The sequence below is a fragment of the Hemitrygon akajei genome, unplaced genomic scaffold, assembly GCF_048418815.1.
Source record: "Hemitrygon akajei unplaced genomic scaffold, sHemAka1.3 Scf000039, whole genome shotgun sequence".
NCBI lineage: Eukaryota > Metazoa > Chordata > Chondrichthyes > Myliobatiformes > Dasyatidae > Hemitrygon > Hemitrygon akajei.
In genome coordinates this window covers 2,496,571-2,504,017 of record NW_027331925.1, presented here as the reverse complement: position 1 = coordinate 2,504,017, position 7,447 = coordinate 2,496,571, and positions in this window count along the sequence as shown.

Sequence of the window (7,447 nt, the reverse complement as noted above, 5' to 3'; positions counted from 1 at the left end):
AGGGGTGCAGGTTCAGGGCATATTTGTGTGGAGTTCTGCATTGGTACGTTCCAGTGAGACAGGTAGGTTTTGGAGCGTACAGGTTCAGGGCATATTTTTGTGGAGTTCTGCATTGGTACGTTCCAGTGAGACAGGGTGGTTATGGAGGGGTACAGTTTCAGGGCATTTTTGTGTGGAGTTCTGCATTGGTACATTCCAGTGAGACAGGGAGGTTATGGAGGAGTACAGGTTCAGGGCATATTTCTGTGGAGTTCTGCATTGGAGCATTCCAGTGAGACACGGAGGATATGGAGGGGTGCAGGTTCAGGGCATATTTGTGTGGAGTTCTGCATTGGTACGTTCCAGTGAGACAGGTAGGTTTTGGAGCGTACAGGTTCAGGGCATATTTTTGTGGAGTTCTGCATTGGTACGTTCCAGTGAGACAGGGAGGTTATGGAGGGGTACAGGTTCAGGGCATATTTTTGTGGAGTTCTGCATTGGTACGTTCCCGTGAGACAGGGAGTTTATGGAGGGGTACAGGTTCAGGGCATATTTTGTGGAGTTTTGCAATGGTACGTTCCAGTGAGACAGGGAGTTTAAGGAGGGGTACAGTTTCAGGGCATATTTGTGTGGAGTTCTGCATTGGTACGTTCCACTGAGACACTGAGGTTATGTAGGTGTACATGTTTAGGGCATATTTGTGTGTTTTTCTGCATTGGTACGTTCCAGTGAGAAAGGGAGGTTATGGAGGGGTACAGTTTCAGGGCATATTTATGTGGAGTTCTGCATTGGTATGTTCCAGTGAGACACTGAGGTTATGGAGGAGTACAGGTTCAGGGAATATTTATGTGGAGTTCCGCAGTGGAACATTCCAGTGAGACACGGAGGATATTGAGGGGTACAGTTTCAGGGCATATTTGTGTGGAGTTCTGCATTGGTACGTTCCAGTGAGACAGGTAGGTTTTGGAGCGTATAGGTTCAGGGCATATTTGTATGGAGTTCTGCATTGGTACGTTCCAGTGAGACAGGGAGGTTATGGAGGGGTACAGGTTCAGGGTATATATGTGTGGAGTTCTGCATTGGTACGTTCCAGTGAGACAGGGAGGTTATGTAGGTGTACATGTTCCGTGCATATTTGTGTGTTTTTCTGCATTGGTACGTTCCAGTGAGAAAGGGAGGTTATGGAGGGGTACAGTTTCAGGGCATATTTATGTGGATTTCTGCATTGGTACTTTCCCGTGAGACAGGGTGGTTATGGAGGGGTACAGGTTCAGGGCATATTTCTGTGGAGTTCTGCATTGGAACTTTCCAGTGAGACACGGAGGATATGGAGGGGTGCAGGTTCAGGGCATATTTGTGTGGAGTTCTGCATTGGTACGTTCCAGTGAGACAGGTAGGTTTTGGAGCGTACAGGTTCAGGGCATATTTTTGTGGAGTTCTGCATTGGTACGTTCCAGTGAGACAGGGAGTTTATGGAGGGGTACAGTTTCAGGGCATTTTTGTGTGGAGTACTGCATTGGTACATTCCAGTGTGACAGGGAGGTTATGGAGGGGTACAGGTTCAGGGCATATTTGTGTGGAGTTCTGCATTGGAACATTCCAGTGAGACACGGAGGATATGGAGGTGTGCAGGTTCAGGGCATATTTGTGTGGAGTTCTGCATTGTTACGTTCCAGTGAGACAGGTAGGTTTTGGAGCGTACAGGTTCAGGGCATATTTTTGTGGAGTTCTGCATTGGTACGTTCCAGTGAGACAGGGAGTTTATGGAGGGGTACAGGTTCAGGGCATATTTTGTGGAGTTTTGCAATGGTCGTTCCAGTGAGACACGGAGGATATGGAGGGGTGCAGGTTCAGGGCATATTTGTGTGGAGTTCTGCATTGTTACGTTCCAGTGAGACAGGGAGGTTATGGAGGGGTACAGTTTCAGGGCATATTTGTGTGGAGTTCTGCATTGGTACGTTCCAGTGAGACAGGGAGGTTATGGAGGGTTTACAGGTTCAGGGCATATTTGTGTGGAGTTCTGCATTGGTACATTCCAGTGAGACACGGAGGATATGGAGGGATACAGGTTCAGGGCATATTCTTGTGGAGTTCTGCATTGGTACGTTCCAGTGAGACAGGGAGGTTATGTAGGTGTACATGTTCCGTGCATATTTGTGTGGAGTTCTGCATTGGTACATTCCAGTGAGACATGGAGGTTATGCAGGGGTACAGGTTTAGGGCATATTTATGTGGAGTTCGGCATTGGAACATTCCAGTGAGACACGGAGGATATGGAATGGTACAGGTTCAGGGCATATTTGTGTGGAGTTCTGCATTGGTACGTTCCAGTGAGACAGGGTGTTTATGGAGGCGTACATGTTCAGGGCATATTTGTGTAGAGTTCTGCATTGGAACATTCCAGTAAGACACGGAGGATATGGAGGGGTGCTGGTTCAGGGCATATTTTGTGGAGTTCTGCATTGGTACGTTCCAGTGAGACAGGGAGGTTATGGAGGGGTACAGTTTCAGGGCATATTTGTGTGGAGTTCTGCATTGGTACGTTCCAGTGAGAAAGGGAGGTTATGGAGGGGTACAGTTTCAGGGCATATTTATGTGGAGTTCTGCATTGGTATGTTCCAGTGAGACACTGAGGTTATGGAGGAGTACAGGTTCAGGGAATATTTATGTGGAGTTCCGCAGTGGAACATTCCAGTGAGACACGGAGGATATTGAGGGGTACAGTTTCAGGGCATATTTGTGTGGAGTTCTGCATTGGTACGTTCCAGTGAGACAGGTAGGTTTTGGAGCGTATAGGTTCAGGGCATATTTGTGTGGAGTTCTGCATTGGTACGTTCCAGTGAGACAGGGAGGTTATGGAGGGGTACAGGTTCAGGGTATATATGTGTGGCGTTCTGCATTGGTACGTTCCAGTGAGACAGGGAGGTTATGTAGGTGTACATGTTCCGTGCATATTTGTGTGTTTTTCTGCATTGGTACGTTCCAGTGAGAAAGGGAGGTTATGGAGGGGTACAGTTTCAGGGCATATTTATGTGGATTTCTGCATTGGTACGTTCCCGTGAGACAGGGTGGTTATGGAGGGGTACAGGTTCAGGGCATATTTCTGTGGAGTTCTGCATTGGAACATTCCAGTGAGACACGGAGGATATGGAGGGGTGCAGGTTCAGGGCATATTTGTGTGGAGTTCTGCATTGGTACGTTCCAGTGAGACAGGTAGGTTTTGGAGCGTACAGGTTCAGGGCATATTTTTGTGGAGTTCTGCATTGGTACGTTCCAGTGAGACAGGGAGTTTATGGAGGGGTACAGTTTCAGGGCATTTTTGTGTGGAGTTCTGCATTGGTACATTCCAGTGAGACAGGGAGGTTATGGAGGGGTACAGGTTCAGGGCATATTTGTGTGGAGTTCTGCATTGGAACATTCCAGTGAGACACGGAGGATATGGAGGTGTGCAGGTTCAGGGCATATTTGTGTGGAGTTCTGCATTGGTACGTTCCTGTGAGACAGGTAGGTTTTGGAGCGTACAGGTTCAGGGCATATTTTTGTGGAGTTCTGCATTGGTACGTTCCAGTGAGACAGGGAGTTTATGGAGGGGTACAGGTTCAGGGCATATTTTGTGGAGTTTTGCAATGGTCGTTCCAGTGAGACAGGGAGTTTATGGAGGGGTACAGTTTCAGGGCATATTTGTGTGGAGTTCTGCATTGGTACGTTCCACTGAGACAGGGAAGATATGGAATGGTACAGGTTCAGGGCATATTTGTGTGGAGTTCTGCATTGGTACGTTCCAGTGAGACAGGGTGTTTATGGGGGCGTACAGGTTCAGGGCATATTTGTGTGGAGTTCTGCAATGGAACATTCCAGTGAGACACGGAGGATATGGAGGGGTGCAGGTTCAGGGCATATTCGTGTGGAGTTCTGCATTCTAACGTTCCAGTGAGACAGGGAGGTTATGGAGGGGTACAGTTTCAGGGCATATTTGTGTGGAGTTCTGCATTGGTACGTTCCAGTGAGACAGGGAGGTTATGGAGGGTTTACAGGTTCAGGGCATATTTGTGTGGAGTTCTGCATTGGTACATTCCAGTGAGACACGGAGGATATGGAGGGATACAGGTTCAGGGCATATTTTTGTGGAGTTCTGCATTGGTACGTTCCAGTGAGACAGGGAGGTTATGTAGGTGTACATGTTCCGTGCATATTTGTGTGGAGTTCTGCATTGGTACATTCCAGTGAGACATGGAGGTTATGCAGGGGTACAGGTTTAGGGCATATTTATGTGGAGTTCTGCATTGGAACATTCCAGTGAGACACGGAGGATATGGAATGGTACAGGTTCAGGGCATATTTGTGTGGAGTTCTGCATTGGTACGTTCCAGTGAGACAGGGTGTTTATGGAGGCGTACATGTTCAGGGCATATTTGTGTGGAGTTCTGCATTGGAACATTCCAGTGAGACACGGAGGATATGGAGGGGTGCAGGTTCAGGGCATATTTGTGTGGAGTTCTGCATTGGTACGTTCCAGTGAGACAGGGAGGTTATGGAGGGGTACAGTTTCATGGCATATTTGTGTGGAGTTCTGCATTGTTACATTCCAGTGAGACAGGGAGGTTATGGAGGGTTTACAGGTTCAGGGCATATTTGTGTGGAGTTCTGCATTGGTACATTCCAGTGAGACACGGAGGATATGGAGGGATACAGGTTCAGGGCATATTTTTGTTGAGTTCTGCATTGGTACGTTCCAGTGAGACAGGGAGGTTATGTAGGTGTACATGTTCCGTGCATATTTGTGTGGAGTTCTGCATTGGTACATTCCAGTGAGACATGGAGGTAATGCAGGGATACAGGTTTAGGGCATATTTATGTGGAGTTCTGCATTGGAACATTCCAGTGAGACACGGAGGATATGGAATGGTACAGGTTCAGGGCATATTTGTGTGGAGTTCTGCATTGGTACGTTCCAGTGAGACAGGGTGTTTATGGAGGCGTACAGGTTCAGGGCATATTTGTGTGGAGTTCTGCATTGGAACATTCCAGTGAGACACGGAGGATATGGAGGGGTGCAGGTTCAGGGCATATTTGTGTGGAGTACTGCATTGGTACGTTCCAGTGAGACACTGAGGTTATGGAGGGGTACAGGTTCAGGGCATATTTATGTGGAGTTCCGCAGTGGAACATTCCAGTGAGACACGGAGGTTATTGAGGGGTACAGTTTCAGGGCATATTTGTGTGGAGTTCTGCATTGGTACGTTCCAGTGAGACAGGGATGTTATAGAGGGGTACAGATTCAGGGCATATTTGTGTGGAGTTCTGCATTGGTACATTCCAGTGAGACACGGAGGATATGGAGGGATACAGGTTCATGGCATATTTGTGTGTAGTACTTCATTGATACGTTACAGTGAGACAGGTGGGTTTTGGAGCGTACATGTTCAGGGCATATTTTTGTGGAGTTCTGCATTGGTACGTTCCAGTGAGACAGGTAGGTTTTGGAGCGTATAGGTTCAGGGCATATTTGTGTGGAGTTCTGCATTGGTACGTTCCAGTGAGACAGGGAGGTTATGGAGGGGTACAGGTTCAGGGTATATATGTGTGGAGTTCTGCATTGGTACGTTCCAGTGAGACAGGGAGGTTATGTAGGTGTACATGTTCCGTGCATATTTGTGTGTTTTTCTGCATTGGTACGTTCCAGTGAGAAAGGGAGGTTATGGAGGGGTACAGTTTCAGGGCATATTTATGTGGATTTCTGCATTGGTACGTTCCCGTGAGACAGGGTGGTTATGGAGGGGTACAGGTTCAGGGCATATTTCTGTGGAGTTCTGCATTGGAACATTCCAGTGAGACACGGAGGATATGGAGGGGTGCAGGTTCAGGGCATATTTGTGTGGAGTTCTGCATTGGTACGTTCCAGTGAGACAGGTAGGTTTTGGAGCGTACAGGTTCAGGGCATATTTTTGTGGAGTTCTGCATTGGTACGTTCCAGTGAGACAGGGAGTTTATGGAGGGGTTCAGTTTCAGGGCATTTTTGTGTGGAGTTCTGCATTGGTACATTCCAGTGAGACAGGGAGGTTATGGAGGGGTACAGGTTCAGGGCATATTTGTGTGGAGTTCTGCATTGGAACATTCCAGTGAGACACGGAGGATATGGAGGTGTGCAGGTTCAGGGCATATTTGTGTGGAGTTCTGCATTGGTACGTTCCTGTGAGACAGGTAGGTTTTGGAGCGTACAGGTTCAGGGCATATTTTTGTGGAGTTCTGCATTGGTACGTTCCAGTGAGACAGGGAGTTTATGGAGGGGTACAGGTTCAGGGCATATTTTGTGGAGTTTTGCAATGGTCGTTCCAGTGAGACAGGGAGTTTATGGAGGGGTACAGTTTCAGGGCATATTTGTGTGGAGTTCTGCATTGGTACGTTCCACTGAGACAGGGAAGATATGGAATGGTACAGGTTCAGGGCATATTTGTGTGGAGTTCTGCATTGGTACGTTCCAGTGAGACAGGGTGTTTATGGGGGCGTACAGGTTCAGGGCATATTTGTGTGGAGTTCTGCAATGGAACATTCCAGTGAGACACGGAGGATATGGAGGGGTGCAGGTTCAGGGCATATTCGTGTGGAGTTCTGCATTCTAACGTTCCAGTGAGACAGGGAGGTTATGGAGGGGTACAGTTTCAGGGCATATTTGTGTGGAGTTCTGCATTGGTACGTTCCAGTGAGACAGGGAGGTTATGGAGGGTTTACAGGTTCAGGGCATATTTGTGTGGAGTTCTGCATTGGTACATTCCAGTGAGACATGGAGGTTATGCAGGGGTACAGGTTTAGGGCATATTTATGTGGAGTTCTGCATTGGAACATTCCAGTGAGACACGGAGGATATGGAATGGTACAGGTTCAGGGCATATTTGTGTGGAGTTCTGCATTGGTACGTTCCAGTGAGACAGGGTGTTTATGGAGGCGTACATGTTCAGGGCATATTTGTGTGGAGTTCTGCATTGGAACATTCCAGTGAGACACGGAGGATATGGAGGGGTGCAGGTTCAGGGCATATTTGTGTGGAGTTCTGCATTGGTACGTTCCAGTGAGACAAGGAGGTTATGGAGGGGTGCAGTTTCATGGCATATTTGTGTGGAGTTCTGCATTGTTACATTCCAGTGAGACAGGGAGGTTATGGAGGGTTTACAGGTTCAGGGCATATTTGTGTGGAGTTCTGCATTGGTACATTCCAGTGAGACACGGAGGATATGGAGGGATACAGGTTCAGGGCATATTTTTGTGGAGTTCTGCATTGGTACGTTCCAGTGAGACAGGGAGGTTATGTAGGTGTACATGTTCCGTGCATATTTGTGTGGAGTTCTGCATTGGTACATTCCAGTGAGACATGGAGGTAATGCAGGGATACAGGTTTAGGGCATATTTATGTGGAGTTCTGCATTGGAACATTCCAGTGAGACACGGAGGATATGGAATGGTACAGGTTCAG